This window comes from Panthera uncia, assembly GCF_023721935.1.
Source record: "Panthera uncia isolate 11264 chromosome D3 unlocalized genomic scaffold, Puncia_PCG_1.0 HiC_scaffold_8, whole genome shotgun sequence".
Lineage (NCBI taxonomy): Eukaryota > Metazoa > Chordata > Mammalia > Carnivora > Felidae > Panthera > Panthera uncia.
In genome coordinates this window covers 32379199-32397297 of record NW_026057586.1, presented here as the reverse complement: position 1 = coordinate 32397297, position 18099 = coordinate 32379199, and the positions used below count along the sequence as shown (strand labels likewise).

At 36.5% G+C, this 18099-nt stretch overlaps 1 long non-coding RNA gene across 1 annotated transcript; it reads right to left on the bottom strand.

Moving 5' to 3' along the window:
• Positions 1-201: 201 nt before the first annotated feature.
• On the bottom strand, positions 202-16024 carry LOC125914373 (uncharacterized). The gene is made up of 4 exons (XR_007455282.1): positions 15468-16024; positions 6519-6609; positions 2860-2973; positions 202-1080 (listed from the first exon to the last, which is right to left on the bottom strand). It is a non-coding gene; the product is annotated as an uncharacterized LOC125914373 (long non-coding RNA).
• Between the last annotated feature and the right edge of the window lie 2075 nt (positions 16025-18099).

The window sequence follows — 18099 nt, the reverse complement described above, 5'->3', positions numbered from 1 at the left end:
TACACACTTTCTCATATGACTTTTACAGTACAATAAAACCTTGGTTTGTGAGCATAATTCACTGAGGAAACATGCTTATAATCCAAAGCACTTGTATATCAAAGCGAATTTTCCCATAAGAAATAATGGAAACTCAGATGACTCATTCCACAATCCAAAATTCATATAAAAATGATACAGTAGTATAATCTAATACAAAATAATAAAGAAAGTACAAAATATAAAGAAAAATAAATTAACCTGCACTTACCTTTGAAAACCTTCATGACTGGTGTGAGGGAGACAAGAGAGAGGAGGGTTATCGTGTAGGACGACTTTCATGATCACTAATGGAATCACTGCAATCTATTGGTTCCATTGAATCATTTTCTTTTCGTGCAACTTTAACAAGGAACCTATCCAATGACACTTGCTTTGCCTCCTTTTGAGGATTTTGCAGAAAAGTGACATTGCATCATTGTTAAACAGATTCATAGCTCGCACTGCTATGGCCCTATTCAGGTGGTGCTTTTCTACAAAATTTTGCACTGTTTCCCACATTTTACACATCTCCCTAATCTCATTTGAAGTGAGGGATTCCTCTGGCTGTTTCTCCTCCTCCTCTGCAGACAAGATGCAGACGTATACTTCTTATAAAATCTTATGATTTCGGCCACTCGCATACCTCGTTCATACTTCTCAATGATTTCCTTTTTAACTTCCACCATAATCATCTCCTTCTTCTTACCATCTTTCTTTTCAACCTTTTTTTTCTGCATGGGGACCATTGTATATGCTCGCACAGATGATAACTACAGCGCAGTATTAATAAATCTTGTCATATACTGTATTTAATGTAACTGGCAATAAGGCAGCAAAGGGTCTATGTCTGCAGGCAGCCTGACCTATAATGCAGCAAAGTATTACTAAGCTTACTTTTGTATGAAAAAGCAAAGTACTGTCTACAGATGCTTTGAAGTGACAAAAATACACTAGTGCCAGTTGTAGGCCCCTCCCAACATTCTGAAAAATCACTGATTTCTGCCAAATACCGTGGCCTGAGACAGAGCATCTGAGCATGGAAGATTATCATCCATAGTCCTGCAGTGAGAGAGAGAGAGAGAGAAGAACCATTGCTTCAGTTGTGATCATGTGACATTAGGCATCACATACTATTTGTATTGCAAGACATCACTTGTTTATCAAGTTAAAATTTATCAGAAATGTTTGATCGTGTTGAGGAACACTCGTGGAACAAGTTACTCACAATCCAAGGTTTTACTGTAGTTAATTACGCATTACATATATTTTGAATAGTTTGAATAATTACAAATATAATAAATATGGTATTTATGGAAAGGATTTTGGAAAATGTAAAATTTAGGAGAATCAAAAGGAATAAAATTACTTATAAGTAATTCTGATGTAGAATCTCAGAATTTTAGAGAACTACTTATAAACAATGCTACAGATACCCTGAGTTTTCATTTTTATTCAATTTTAATATATTAAAAATTGTACCACTCCACACACAGATTTGAGTTATGCTTTTTGCATGGTATTTTATATCATGAGCAGTGTCTTGTATTGTGTATTTTTTAAAGTATGAGTTTCTAAAAAAAAATTTTAAAAAAAGTATGAGTTTCTATTAAATATATTATTGAATCTTATGGTTACCATATACGCCGTGTCCTTTCTCCTTTATTAGGGGTATTTAAGATTTTTTTTCTAATTTTTATTTTAAGTAATAATATGAATAATATTTGTCGAGAAATCTTTGTAAGGATATGTATTTGTTACAACGTTGAAGTTGTGAGTACATTCTGAGTATCTGATATTGAACTACAAACATGTACCTACCCCACTCCCCCAACAATTTTGCAATAAATTTCACATTTCTTACATGGGAAAAAGAGGGACAGATCTCATGACTTGGGCTCGTTTGATTTTTAAGTGACTTATGATTACTGAGGAACATCGATAAGGCACATCATTTTTTGTGTTCCTGTTAATGGGCAATGCATTTAATTCATCTTGGCTCAGCTTACCTGCTATCATTTACATGGAAACTTGCCAAAGTCTGACTATTGGGACAATGGAAAATATTTTCTTATAATCCCTATTTATCCTTATCATAAATGCCTATACCTTATTTATTACAAACAGAAATGGAAATTCTTCTGTCATAAACCAGTTCACAATACTATTTCCACCTTCTTTCTCTCTATGAAGCTCTATTTCATTTACACATAAATGGAAATGGAAAATAATTGGCTTGTTTTTCATCTGTATTCTCAAAAAACAATGACTTTCTTCTATTTCCTACATGTGTTAACTATGAACCCAAGTTTTTAGACATCACTTCCTAAACTTTATAAGTATAAATCTAACCAAAAAGTCTTTCAAGTGAAAAGATTCAGATAATACATTATGCCTTTATTGCATGATGACCCAGAATTGTTTATTTTCCACAACCTCTATCAAGTTATATATGAGATGATACATCAGTTTTATGCCTTTTACAATGTTTCATCAGTAATAGCCTTTGTTTATCAATATATCAATATTAGTCTAATTATACATGACTCAACATAACTTGGAAGTAAATGAATAACTTAGATTTCAAGAAAATAATATAAAGAAACTCTATCTAGGAAAAATTTATGTTTTGTTCTGTGGGCTGTTCTGGAGGAATAGAACTTCAAAGGGAATCTACACCCAGTCTCTGAAGAAGACAAGAGACTATTTTGAAACTGAAACAAAAAATCATCTTTTTAGACATTTGAGAACCTGTTAGGTCTTTAAGTTTTGCTTCTTTGGGGAAAGCTTTGACAGATTACATTTATAACACATTACTGATGCTAGCATTTGACTCTGTACCTGATGTCCATTGGCCTCTTCTCCAAGGCAAGCTGCAGGCTTTGCTTCATCAAGGATAAGGCTAGGCAAGTTTGGAGGCTCCCTTATTTTATGTTCTGGTTGAGCGTCTTTCTCCTAAATAGTGAAAACAGTTTCTCCAGAGTGGCCCAATTACACATGATGATTCTCCAATTAGGCTGCATATTATCTAGGATTGTAAAAAAAAATGTGCTTTTCTTTTCTCACTCTAGGGCAAAGCCTAACCTAAACCAACTCTTTTATATGGGTCTTGTCTTTTCTGATAGATTGCTTTGGATATCTAAGTAAGGCAATAAAATGGCCAAATATTGTTCTAGTGATTAGATTTTTATATCACATACACAGAAATAGAAAGCTGGATATTTCCATATTTCAGTTAAAAATCTCATATGAATCCAGTGATTGGCAGTGGTCAAAATGATTGATTGAGTTGATTTTTGCTTGACCGACTGACTTGACTACTTTTTGAAATTGAAATTAATACAATTAAAAGCAGATTCCATTGCCTCTGGCACATTAAATTCAATTGTGGTGGGGACCTGTGAACTTGCGCTCTATAAGGGGATGGAATAACATTAGCAGTTTATGAGAAAATGTGCCTGTTTGTTCAATACAATCGTAATGTCTTACTAGTAACATAGTCAACAGTCCTGGGGAGTCTATTAATTTACCAATCTACCAAATGTTTTTATATATGTTACTTCATTTCCAATAATCATCACCACCACCACCACCAACAAAAAGATATGTTCCTGTGTGGATAATTAAATAAAACACTAATCTAAAATAAAGAAGTACCTAACTAAAGAGTCGGTACGAGGAGATGAAATGACAAGCTAGTTCATAGTACTATAAGTATCAATGTAATTGGCTTTTAATTTTAAATGAGTTCATTATTTTGTTTAGTTTTCTAATTTGTTAAGATAAATTAAAATTATGGTAATTAACAATCTTGAAAAGTTGAATAAGTGCAGAATTATAGATACACAGGTAAAGTATGTATCTAGGGAAAATCATCAGCCTGAAGAGTAACAACCACAATCATACATGTGTCCCCTTGCCTGTTCCGCCCATGGTTTCTACCATGTAACACCAATATGTTAAGTCAAATTCATCAAATATGGAAAATGGGTAAATTCATTAGGTTTCATTCATTTTTTTGTTAAAAATAAGTATTTTTTAAAACTTTCATGACAGGGATAGAAAATTAACTCTGAATAGAAAACATAGGTGTTGAGCCTGAAAGGCAGAGTTAAAAAAAGTATCTTCAGCCTCACTATCTTTCTTCTGCTTTCCTCTAATGTCCTCTTTGCCCATGACTAGCTCATATCTCTACAAAGGTTACCATTACAGTAGTGGGCAGCTCTGAGCTAGAACCAGGGTTAGCATAACTCCCAGTGCAGACACAAAACTAACAAAGAACCCCTGGCAAATTGGTCTAATTATGCACTTTTTCTCCTGGTTTAGCCACAGAGCCCTATACAACGTCTAGTACATCCTCCTGATGACATCTCCAGAGCACTCTGGAATAGATAAGCATACCACGTATGCCAGCCAAACTCATGTGAATACACAGAACTGTAACTCACAGAGTTCTAACTGACTCTTGATGATGCTTAGCTATGAACTCTCAAATGTGCAGAATGATTGAAAAGTGCTAAAATTAAATATTTTCATCAGGCTACATGTCTCCACTTCATTCACAGCAGCCCATGACCTGCACTTCAGATGCATCAGCATCTTCTGGGATGAAGGTGAGTAAGAGAAACCACAATGATCCGATGTGGACCAAGGTGAGCATGGTCACTAAATGACCTAGAAGAATAAATATTACACTTGAGAGAGGTCCCATTTACAGAGATAAAGAAAACAAGGAGACTGATGCTGAGGAATCTACCTGAGATACAAATGTCTCTTTGTAGTTTGAAAGAATCCACCTATACACTGCTATCCTATCTAATAGTATGCTATTTCTACTTTGTATGTTTGGTTATTATTTTAAATCAAGGATAGTATAATCCCTCTGACCAACCTCAGTGTATGGCAGCCTGAAGCCAAAATGTTTTATTCATGAATGCTGTCTTTTTTTAATAAACGATAAAAATGTGAAACAATAAAAGTGATATATACCTAATAATGAGTGAACCAATAAACCCACCAGGCAACTTTGCTCTGCAAGTGGAAAAATTGACTTTGTATAACAAATTGCAGAATTATGAAACCTGTTTGAAACCCTTTTTATATCACACCATTTACTTTAATTCTTACTAGTTTGACCATTATCATACATTATGAATTTTTCTTTGTACTTTTTGGGAGGGGAGTGGTGACTAAAGTGTACTCTTGAACTTTTAAGGCCTCCAAGCAAGTTGAAGGGAAGGCTCTGACCAGCTGGCAAAGGGAGTAGAGAGAGAGGCACCCAGCTGCTGAAGGCTCTTTTGACATGCTGATTGACAGAAACCTCCAGTTTTCCTCTGGAAGGATGTTCTTTCTCCAGGCAGGGTGGAAGAGAAGCAAACATTAGAAATAACCCAGTGCTTGCCTCTGGTGGCTTCCAGAAGGTTTATCATCACACCTGCCAAAGGATATTCTCTAATTAAATAAATAAGTAGGGGTAATATCAAATCCCTGAGATTTTCAAGGAATTCTGAGAAACTATGTAGGTGTTAAGACCTTTATTAAAAAGTTAGCTTCCTTGCAAAGTTTTGCAAGGGGGAAAAAAAGAAACATTGAAAACCTACAGGGTCAACACACTTTGAGGAAGGGCTATTAGCAATGCAAATATGAAACTACCTAAAATTGCATTACTGAATTAGAATAAGAAATACAGCAGACATGTTGGCTCTCTATTACGAATTTTACATGTTTAGAGAGATGTCCATCCATCCACCTATTTTCAGTAGCATTCTTGGCTTGAGCCTTAGTTATGTATATCCTAGGTTTTAGGTTTTTGCCAGATGCATGCCATAGTGAGCAACTCTGGACTCACTCTCCCATATGGAGGAAAATCAAGGGCAAAATATTTGTAGGGGAAGGTAGGGAGCACACAGTTTATCAGTCCGTTTCTCAGATTCCCAGAATTATGGGATAAATGGGCTATCATAGGAGAGTAGGAATAATTACAAATGTATATTTCACTCAGTTCCCTCTGGGCATTGTCAGCATACAGTAGAACAAAATCAGTGGCTATAGTCCTGAAGGGCTCAGTCTTCTTGCTAAGACCCTAGAGGAATGACACCCCCTCTGGTAGGTGTTCCTATATTGCAGTCACTTTGTGCATTAGCAGGGATGCATTGTAACACATAGAGTGGGAGAAGTAAAAAAATGGCAAGATGACAACAGGCCAGTTTTGTGAGGGCTTTCTGGAGCAAAGTCTTGGAGATTATATTGGAATCTCTACTTATTCCCATAATGTTGTGGCCTAAGAAAGCTGCTACATACTCATGGGGAATAGGGCCCTGGAAGGATGAAGTGACTTCTAAAACCATAACCTATCTACATAGAGATAGGTCTGAACTAGAATTCTGGTCTTCTGATTTGATCAAAATCTTTCAATATATTCATCATCCTCTAGTTTTTGTATAGATACATTCAAATCTATTGACTCATCAGCCATTAAGTAATATTGAGCATCTACTTACATATTAGACACTGTTCTGAATCCTGGGTAATGAGTGTTGGCATCATATGATTTATATTCTGGTCTGGTTGACAGCGAAATAATACCACCACCTAATGAAAACAATATGTTAGACAGTGAAAATTTCTACACAACAAAAAATAAAGCAAGATGAGAAGTTTGAGTATGCCAGAAGGATTATTTTTGATAAACTAAACAGAGAACCTTTGTTCAAGATGGGAAAATTCAGCAGAGACATGAAAACAGTGAGAGAACAAATCCTGCAATAATTTGGGGAGAAAGACTGTTAATAAGAGGGAAGAGCAAAGATAGTAGAGCAGGATGGAGCTTAATTTACCTGAGCATCAATCAGCAGGAAAGCTGGTGTGGCCTGAGCAGAGAGAGCTTGGCAGAGGGAATGAGGACATGAAAGTAGGTGGACAGGGCCAGATCCTGTTGGGCCCTGTAGGCAATTATTCAGGGTTTGGATTTTATATTAAGTGTTATAGGAACCATGGCAACTTGAGGGTAGGGAATTGAAATGATCTGCTGTGCATTTTAAAAAGATTACTCTATATATTGAAAAACAAAAAAAAAGGAAAAAAAGATTACTCTAGTGACTGTGTCAAGAACAGAGACTCGGGGGTGAAGAAGGGAAGTGAAGGGACCAGTTAGAAAGCTAATACAGTTGTTTAGTAGAGAGAGGACAATGGTGATTTACATTAGAAAAGTAGCTACGTAATTGGTGAGAAGGGAACAGATTCAGGACGTGTAATGGCAATAAGGAGACTACATTTTTTACTGCTTTATATGGGACGTGGTAGAGGGGGAAAGATTCATCTATGACAACTAGGTGAGCTGTAGTACCATTTATTGAGAGAAAGATAAGCATTTGGTGGATTTAAAGTATGTACGGTATGTAGGATTTATCTTAGATATGCTATGTTTCTGATGCTCACTGGACATCTAAGAAGATAACTTACCTAGGTACAAAAGGGCTGTTTTCACACATAAATGGTAATAGGTATCCCAATAATATTTTAGGTTACGGCTAGAATCACAAATTCAAATGAAGCCAACCTTACAACATAATATTTCCTAGCAAATACTCTAGTTATTTCAGTAAATTGAATCCTCTAGTTCTTAAGTAATGTAAGTAATGTTTTATTTCTTGTTTATGTATGTATGTATGTATGTATTTAATGGAGGTTGAGGCAAGATAAATGGGGAAAAAATTCAATAATTTGCTGCCACTTCTGGACACAATTCCCAGTAGACTGTCATTATAAAAATATGGAGAACAGAAGACTGCTCATAGAACCATAGATACCAGTAAAAATTAAAGAAAAACATTTCATGGACTTTCAGTTTGCAGGTCTAGGTACACTGTGGCTGACTAGTCTTACCAAGTGATTACCCATGTTTGCTGTGACTTTGTTGGTATTTTCGTGATACTTAATCACCACCTCTTCTTTTAACACACACTTACAAACCTCTCCCAAAATGTGTGATGGCAGTGAGGATACTAAAATCAAAGCCCAAAGAGCCCTGGTAATTACATACACTCCGTATATAATATCATTTATTGTACATGATATATTTAATTATAATTATTTGTTCATGAGTTCATGGATCTCATTAAAGAAGACAATTTGTGTTTTCACCCAGGTATCCCTAGAGTTCAGCATTGTGACTGGCATACAGCATGCACTCAATGTATATTTTTTGTGTATATGAATAAAGAGACTTGCCCATTACAAATGTAAACCAAATTTCAATGAAGGTATTAATTGAAAGGAATGTAACCTTATAATTCCACTCCAATTAAAGTATAAACTTATTTATTTATTTATTTATTTATAAAGTTTATTTATCTATTTTGAGAGAGAGAGCAAGAGCAGGGGAGGGGCAGAGAGAGATGGGGAGAGAGAATACTAAGCAGGCCCCGTGCTCTCAGCCAATGTGGGGCTCGAACCCACAAAACTGCAAGATCATGACTTGAGGGGAAACCAAGAGTCGCATGCTTAACTGACTGAGCCACCCAGGTGCCCCCTAAACTTATTTTATATTTTAACATTTCTAAAATAAAAATGGAATACCTCCAGTAGCTATGATTGTGATACAGAGTTTGTTCACTGACATTAACAAGATTTGTGTATCAGCAAGACCTGATCTTAAAGGTTGGTAGAGGAAAAAATACTTTTAGTATCCATTGAGTGTACAATGTGAACCTGTAATTGGTAATATGAATTTAGATTGCATACATTTAATAAACACATGTTGAAAATATAACTGAGTACAGAAATAGTTTGGATAAGTTAATGGATTCAACCAATATCGTAGGTAAAGTTCAAAAAACTGTACCACGTGTCTGAGATTTGTCCTTAACAAATAATTTCAGAGAATAATTTCAGAGAAAATATAATACCAGACATTCCCAGATATATAATCCTTCTCCGATTGGACATTAGGTATGAACCACTGTGTCATTTCTCCTGATCTTATGTGGCACAGAGGAGCACTTAATTCCTGTCTTATCTCACCAAGAATCAGTACCTTTCCCGTGCCTCTTGCTTTCTGAAATATCCATCTCTTAGACCCCAGTTATCTCTTCCTCATCTAGCAGCATCTTTGAGTGAAAGAAGAGATATTTTCTGACTTCCAAAAGAAGAGGAGATTTTTATATCCTTTGTTATCTAATATTACAGTGCAGGATAGGTCTGGCTTTTCAGAGTGAGTTTGTAGGAAATATACTACAAATATAACCACATGGTACACCAGTCTAGAAGGCACAGAGTTGCTCATCTTACTTTAAAACACTCATTTTCAAGCAGCTGGGGAGAGAAACACAAACACCTTCATTTTAATAACTGCCTTGCCAAGGCATTTAACTTTTCTAGAGAGACAGAGTCGAGGATGACATTCATTTTCATGAACTGCTGAAAATTTAAGCGTCTGAATCTACTCTTCAGTAAGTTTCATTCTTGCTTCTCACAGTCTTATCTATTCCACTATGGCCATGATAGGGATATCCTGAGGCAGACATAGAGCTGAACAACTTAAGGCAGTGACCTTGCCCCCAGACAGACATGGTTCAGCACCTTGTACCAGCAGCCGAAGTGATTTGCATGTATTTTCCTCTGGATGTAGTGGGCAGCTGGCCAAATCTTACGCATATTAATCTATTAATCTTGCATGGCACACTTATCTTCTCATGTGCAACAAATAGACTTAAAAAATTTTGGTGCATCAAGCAAAAAATCATCCTACTATATTCTTTAAGGACTGATGCAAAGTACCAAGTGATACATTTGATTTTGAAGTTGTCTGGGGCGGGAAGGTATTGGGGGGCTTGCCCTGTTAGAAGGAGGAGGATATAATGCCATTCTGTTGCAGCAAAACAAAATGCTTTATGGTTCTCAAAGTTCCCAGGGGGATCACCATTAAACCCTGGAAATTATATTTTATCTATATCACAAGAGGGGAGTAAGGGCAGGATGGTGTTTAATGCTTTCCCTTTCAGGAAAGTTTGTAGCATTTCAAAGCCTTTGGTATCTCCAGCTTAAACTAAATCAGTACAGCCATAAAAGTGTACCTCCTCCCCCACAAACCTTCACACTGCCTATTTTAAAACCTACTGCAGTGTGTAACATGGAGAATTTAAGACATTTTATGTGTTTGGACAATGAGCTTGAATGCAGAGCTTTGTAAGACTAGAAAGGTACATGAATTAATAACCTTATAGTTTTATCGACTAGGTAAAGAAGGTGGAGGTATGGACCATGGCAAGAAAATTCATGACTGAACTTTAAATCACTGATTAAGGGCTGTCACTCTCATGTGAAAGCAAAGCACAGACATAACCTATGGAGAAAAGAATATGTTGGTGTTATTTGTGGACTGACCTCAGCAAAAAATTCCTAAAATACTGTTATCTTAAACAGATAACACAGTTCCCCCTGAGTTACTTCACACCAGAGACACAAGAGATAAGTTTGAAGGAATAGTGAAATGTGGTCTTTCCTTTTAATTAGGAAATATTTCCAACATCTCTGAAAAAAAGGGTTCTGTCTGAGAGAAGCTAAGCTGCTTTCTGTTTTCCCTCCTGACAACCTGCCTTGCTGTCCCATTTAGTTGTGTCTACCCTTCTCTTACCCTGCCCTGCCATGCAACACACTCCGTGATCAAATACTATGTCTGAGTTCTCACCTTATCTTCTCATACACTCCTTACATTGGTTCCCCTCCATGGAAATCCCTTCTTCCTTAAATTCAACTCACCCTTCACTTCTCTCTGAGGTTTTCTTAATCATAATCAAAGGTGCACATATCCAATATCCACTGACTAATTCTATATGTAAGCCACAAGTGTTTATGGTATAATAATAATATAGCTCTTGTAAAACAAAACTTCAAATATATTATGTATATATATTATACATATATACATTATACATAATATAGGATAGATATACATACAGAAAGAAAGAGAGCCAGAAAGACAATTCTTCCTTTGTATTCTTCATAGCACCAAGTCTGAGAAAGACCATGCTATTATACAAGTAATGCCCCTGTTTCCAAGCCAGGGGCTCCTCATAATTAAGGATTAAAGGCATTGGTATATTTAGATGACCCAAAAAATGAAACAAAAATCTAGCAAATTCAAGCACACATACACACGCACATACACACACACACGCACACACACACACACACACACACCAAACATATTTTTCTGTGATACATTATTATTTGAAAATTGAAATAGGAAGAGTATTTAAGGTTAAATTATATTGAAATTATGTTGTTAATGTATTGTTTCAAACATTAGAAGGCTATAGTATTATATGTACTGGTCATCACCACTAAATCACAATGGCAAGAAGTTACTGGGAGGAGGGAAACATTGTGAGTATGGGTGTGAGCCTTTCTTTGTATGTAGCTCAGCTGATGCCACAAAATGATAGAAAAGGTATACATGCTGACATTTAAAAATCGGTTAGTTTTTCTATCACCATTGTATCAAATAACACAATAGTGCTTCTCGTGTTGCAACATCCATACCAAAGGAAGCATGTAGCTAATAAATATGCTTATCTTCCTCTTTACCCTGCACTGGATGGTGTGCATATGTGTGTGTGTGTGTGTGTGTGTGTGTGTGTGCATGTGTATATGCGTGTGTTCGTGGTGGGGAGTGAATTTTTATTTCTAAAATCTTTATTTAAACAAACTTGAATTTACCCAAAAACAAACAAAGCAAAACCTCATTGTGCAGCATCTTAGACTGCTAATCTTTTTGGCAAGAAAAGAAACCATGTAGAATTGGAATAATCTTGGGGGGAAGTATGGAGCTTGAAAATTATCAAGCTGGTCTGTGACTCAAAGCAGAGGAAGACAACGTAAGCAGCGCTTCTGTCAGATGATATCTTCCACTTCATGGAACATGTTATTTAGTTCAATTTTTTGAAGCAAATTATGGAGAAATTGTCAAATATGCCATTTGCCTTCATTTTGTAACAGTATAAAACCACTGTGAGATCAGATGGTTTCTATTCACATGCTTTAGTCACCACCACAAATATCCTAAGAGAAAAATATCCATTTCCTTTTGAAAAAGATGCTTTACTGGAAGGGTATATTGGAAGTGGAATTCTACTGGAACAGTATTAGAAAAGTGTTTCTTTTTATTAATTTCTCTGCAGGCAGGAAATCCAGACACCTGTCAACACTGAAGAACATTTGGGCATTTCTGTTCAGACGACCCTAATGGCGTTCTTTGACATCGACCTAGCCTCATTTTGCAAAGTGAGATATGAGGACTCTTTCTCACCTTAGTTTTGTAAATCCTGAATTTACCAAATCAGTTCATCAAAATGTGCTGTCATCAAAGGTAAGGTTGGCATGAATTGTCTAAGGTGACATGTCAATTTGTATGTCAAAGATAATATAAAAATTTCAACTTTTTTATTTTGGCAAATTTAAAAGTAATTTAAATTCACTTTTAGTGTAATTGCATCTGAAATTTTATTTTATTTGCATAATTTTGTCATATGCCTTTCTTCAAAAACTTTCCATTTTTTTTACAAAAACAAGAGTGAGAGAGAATATATGTACAAAACCAAAAGTAAAAAAGATAACATTTATAACATAAAATAAGTTTGAGTGCATACTCACTCATATCATGTCATAAGTTCATATCATATCATAAATGCAGGCTCCAGGCTCAGAGCTGTCAGCACAGAGCCCGACGTGGGGTTCAAACTCACAAACCATGAGATCATGACCTGAGCTGAAGTCGGTTGTTCAACTGACTGAGCCACCCAGGCACCCCTGTATCATTATTTTTTTAATTTTTTTTAATTTATGTATTTTTGAGAGAGAGAGATAGCATGAACAGGGGGGCGGGAAGACAGAGAGAGGGATGGACAGAGGATCTGAAACAGGCTCTGTGCTGACAACAGACAGCCCAATGCGGGGCTTGAACTCACAAACCTTGAGATCATGATCTGAGCTGAAATCAGACACTTAACCAACTGAGCCACCCAGGTGACCCCCACCCTCCATTTGGTATTCTTAAAGACAAACTAAGTCAGGCACAGAATTAATTAAGGATGAAAAGAATTTCTAATCACTCTTCAGGTACATTTGGCAATGTTTGGTTGACTGAAAGAGGACAAGCAAGCAGTATGAGGATATGTCAAAAGAGGAAGGATGTTTAACTTCAGGGTTAAGTTTTCCGTGGCCAATCTGTTCCTACAACAAGTAGGGGTGACTTGAGTGCTTTGATGTGGCCAAACTGTCATAATGACCCTTATGGAAATGGCTGCCATGGCAGGTAGTGTCTTAAAAGAAACTTAAAAAGACCCTTTTGGTCTTTTTCTATATAAGAATCAAGAAACTGACCTAGACTCAGGCTATAATGTCATCATCACTAGATCATCATCACTAAATCTGTTGGGTGTTATCACTGGTAGTCTCCTTGAAGATTTTATCCTTATAGGCTATTTTGTTGTCTGGTCAAGTAGTAGATGATCATCTATTATACAGTCCATTAAGACTGCCCTATGGCATTTAACATACTGAAAATACAAACTTGATGACTTATACAGGCTCTTCCAGTGAGGTTTAAGAGCAGCCTTTCTTTGACGTCTTTTCCAGTACACAAAATCTCCTGTTCGAAGATCATGAAAAGGCTATTCAGGAAGATGTTGTGGGAGGGTAGCTTTGACCTTTCAGTGACAATACTGGTATAATGCATGATTCTTTTGCATTATTTTGCCATGTCTGCATGTAAAAAAGTACAATCTAGGATAAGAGGTGAAATACCCACATGCATCTGTCTTCTAGTCGCAGATTCAAAGGGAGGTAACTCACATGCCTCCAAAGGGGTGGGCTGGGTGGCCACAACAGCTAGGGGCCATACTTTTGTCCAGAGTAGTTCAAGAGTTTCTGAGTTTTGCTGGTCTTAACTCAAGAATGTCACTGGTTCTTATTAGTCTTTCTAGAATATTGTGGGTAGTAAGGGTTTTGAGTGTAGGTTTTGAGTAACAAGTAAAACTACAAATTTATTATATAGTAGTTCCTCAATAATATGTGCCTCCATTAGTTAAATAATAGTTTGTATGTCCCAAGTTGGAATTACAAAAGGAAGCAGCAATTTAGTGTTGGTGAGGGCTATAGCTTTTCAGCAAGGAAATGCTTCAACTTGGCCACAGTTTGGCATTTGAGGTGCTTACTAATATGTGGATTATGATAAAAGTCAGGTAAGCCAAAGTCATAGACCCTGTGGAGGAGTTTAAGTTTTCCACTGACTAGTTGTCTGTCTTTCTGAGGCTTAGGAAAATCCCCAAAAATGGTTCTTAACTATTTCTAGGACCAAAGTTTAAATTCAATTGTGAGGACATTCTAGGCTCATGACCTGAGTGGATCCATCCATAAAGGGAATTGGCAGATGGAAGTGGTAGGAAGCTTGTGAGAGAAATTCTCAGGAAACAGAAAGTGAAAATATAGTCCTGAGGGGTTAAGAACAAGCACAGGGTACAAGGAAGTTTGAGGTATACAAAGGCGTGTGGTTTTAATGGGGAAAGCTATCCCTTATTTAATATCATCAAAATCTTTTCTAACATCAGCCAACGAATATTATAGGGAAGCTAATTTGGAGTTGGGATTTTATTTAGAAGCTTCAATATACCAATTAATAATTAGGCCACTGGGCCACCTAAGCAACTTGATTCCCCTTCTCCTAGGACATCTCTCAAATGAATAGTATTTGCTCAATCAAATGCTCCCCAAAGTGGCATTGAAGATCCACTTCACTGGCATTCTCTAAATGGCACAGGTGAAATTGTGCCATTTAGAGAAATAGGCACAAGAGTTAGCATCGCAATATTGCATATAGAAATCAGGAGTTTTCTCAGAGGTGGAGGAGGTTTACATTAAGAAGAACCCATGACAGCTGTTCATAGTCAGTGGGAAGTAGTTGCTTGGTGTGTTTTTCCTCTCAAGCCCCTGAACTAAAAGTTAGTTGCCTGTAAACACAGATTTGGCAATTTATATCTCACCATACCCCCCACCAGGGGAAAATCAAAGAGAACACTCTCTGTGGATTGACACTAAGTTCCTGGGATGAATGGTCAGAATGGAAGGAGAATCTCATCCAGTTTTATCAGTATTCAACAGCAAAGTGGTGTTTGTATGTTTGTTTGTTTTTTCCCTCAGAGGACACAGATGTGGAGAAAAATCACAAAACCCTCAGCCTGGGAGTTGGTTGGAACAACAGACTCAGACCTTGAGACTCTCTCCTCCTTATGACTGTACAACATTTAAAGATATAGCAAACAGAAACAAGTTACCAAGGATGTAAATCAAAACAGGAAACTTCCAACAAATGCAAATACCCAGGAAGGAACAAAGAAATAAAACAGCAGAGGAACTCTCATTCAAAGAGAGTGGACCCAGTGAAGAAGACTTACTGTTTTGGGTGACAAGCAGCAGTTGCAGTTTAAGGGACCTGGGTGGGTACTGCTCCTGCTCAAGAGCCCCCAAGTCTGCAGCACAGGTAGATCTGGCAGGATCTAAGTGTGGCACTGAGACAACTGTCAAAGACAAAAGTAAGACAGCAACAAAATTAACAAAGGCTATATACTTATAAACTTACTGCCAGAGTACCTGTCTCCATCATTTTCATTTCAGCAGGGATTCCAAAGTGTTAGAAGGGACCGTAAGTTTTTCAAGGCCAAAAAGAAGAAATACTGAGATGATCTCTGATTGGCAAGTGCACTTGGCAGTTGGATTTTTAGAAGTGGGCAGATTTTTTGATTAGTGTTCTGGAATACCTAGTTGCCAGGTTGCCATGGTTGGCTGCAAGAGGGCAAGTAAACAGTTTGGGAACATCTCACAAGAGGAAACATGGTTCAGTGTTAGGGCAGAGGGTTTTCTGTAGCCAACCATTTCTCGGAACTAGTAGGGGTTGATGGGATGCTTTTTAGCACTGTCATAATTGTCTTTATGGGGTGGGAGGTGATTGTGATGCCTTGTAGTTTCTCCATATCCTATTACTGTAATATATATAGTTACAGAGGAGAAGTACACATTCATAATCTCAACTCCTTCACTGAGGATAATTAGAAAATACATATTTCTCCTTCTTTTGGCCATATTCTTTTTATCTGATGAACTTTTACATCCTCTCTAAATTAAAGTTGTCCTTTGGATTAGATTTTATATGAAAAGAAAATGCTGATCTGATTTTTAAGACATCTGATTAGATCTTGCCCATATCTAGGAGTTTGTACAGACTTTTCAAAGAGCAATATTACAGAGTTCTAAGAAATTCAATGGCCACAGCTACTTGCCTGGATGCCTTCCAGCCCACTTCCAATTAAAACCAACCCGATCATAAATAAGAGACTAAGCTTTGCTAATGTGCTCACTAAATACTCCATCTTAAAATGATGTACTCTGGGGGCTATATTTCTTGGACAGCATATGCCTTTCCTGAATGATGAACCCCCCAAGTATAATGTCACAAAATGATTTATTCATAATACTATTTTACATTTATTATCATTTTACATATCTCCTTCCCCCCCCCCGCCCCGTTTTCCTAAATAAACTGAGACTTGCTTAAACCACTTCCTTTCACAATGTTTAACATAATACCATCTATCCCTGGAAAAGAACAATATATGGGGAGAAAAACAGTATTGTTTAAATGTTTTTCTTATTTTTTTCCCATATAAATTTGATGTGATAATTGGCTTTTTTTTCTCTTATTCAACCTGACAAAACAGATGACTACCTTTAGGATTATTTGTTTTCTTCTTTTCTTTTCTTTCCTTTTCTTTTCTCTCTTTTCTTTTGTTCTCTTTTATTTTTCCTCCCTCCCTCCCTCCCTCCCTTCCTTCCTTCCTTCCTTTCTGTTCTTTCTTCCTTTCTTTTCTTTCTTTCTCTTTTTCTATTTCTTTCTTCCTTTCTTTTTCTTTATGTCTGATTATTTGTTTTCTTTAAAACATTCCAATACATCATGCTTTTTATATTTTAACAGTTGAATTCTATTTTTCTATTCTGTGTCTGGGAACTAAGTTTTACAACCAAGATTGAGCAGAAACTTCCTCTGTGGCAGGGTTTTATTGAAAACTGGCAGGTGCTTATAGCCATCATATTTTTCCTCACAGAGAACCACAACTTTCTATTTGCTAGCATTTAATTTTTTTTTAGTTTAACATTTTGTTTCCTTTTAAAATACAAATACTACTTGGAGAAGTAACAGTTTAAGAGTAGTCATAATTAAGGGATACACTCTGCAGCCATATTGTGTAGGAACATAATCAATTTTCTCTTTGCACTAGTAGAACACTATTCAATATCTCTTTAAGTTTCCTCATCTGCAGAGAGTGCACACAATTTGTCCTTATGTAAAAGAATGGCTGTGCTAATTGATGCATGTAAATATACATGATTCACATGAGCTTCTTAGAACAGTGGCTGATATGTAATAAGTGTTAATGGTGGACATGAATACTATTCACCAGTATATTTCTAGTTCTCCTTCTTCTTCTAGTAAGATTGTACTTCCCCTCCTTGAATTTAGGTGTGGCTGCATAACTTTCTTTGGCTAATGAAATATAAATTCAAGTGGAGTGTGTCTTTTATGAGCAGATATATCTTTCTTTTTAATTTTTTTTTAACATTTTTGAGAGACAGAGACAGAGCATGAGTGGGGAAGGGGCAGAGAGAGAGGGAGACACAGAATCTGAAGCAGGCTCCAGGCTCTAAGCTGTCAGCACAGAGCCTGACGCAGGGCTCGAACTCATGGACTGTGAGATCATGACCTGAGCTGAAGTTGGACGCTCAACCAACTGAGCGACCTAGGTGCCCCACAAGCAGATATATCTTAGAGCCAATCTAAGAATCTCTCTTTTCAGAGTAATAATTGGAATATATATATATGTGTGTGTATATATATATATGTGTGTGTGTGTGTGTGTATGTATATGTGTGTGTATATATGTATATACACATATATGTATGTATATATATGTATATACACATATATATATGTATGTATATATATGTATATACACATATACATATGTATGTATA